This window comes from Octopus bimaculoides, chromosome 6, assembly GCF_001194135.2.
Source record: "Octopus bimaculoides isolate UCB-OBI-ISO-001 chromosome 6, ASM119413v2, whole genome shotgun sequence".
Lineage (NCBI taxonomy): Eukaryota > Metazoa > Mollusca > Cephalopoda > Octopoda > Octopodidae > Octopus > Octopus bimaculoides.
Window position 1 is genome coordinate 88,704,465 of NC_068986.1, and position 411 is coordinate 88,704,875.

Below are 411 nucleotides of genomic sequence, written 5' to 3' on the forward strand. Positions count from 1 at the left end.
TATATATATATATATATTAATATTTCTAAGACTGTCTAAAGGAGACTACGGCAGCGATACTGGATATTAATAGATATCGCCAAGCTAACATGGCAGTCCAGAAAAATAGGACGTCACTACTGACCGTCTGTTCGAAGGATTATTTATCTGCTGGGTTTGGCTGCTCTACATTGATAAGGGGCAAATACCTTGAAACTAGTCTGTAGATGCCAAATCAACAAGGGGAAGCAGCTGACCTCTCCTGTTCGAAGGTTATAATGGATACAGGTTCGTGTGTTACATAGCTAGCTGGAGGCGATGGCCTCTTAGAGCTAATCAAAGGCAGCATTCGTCCTATTTTTTCTGGACTGCCATGTTAGCTTGGCGATGAATGCATATATATATATATATATATATATATATATATATATA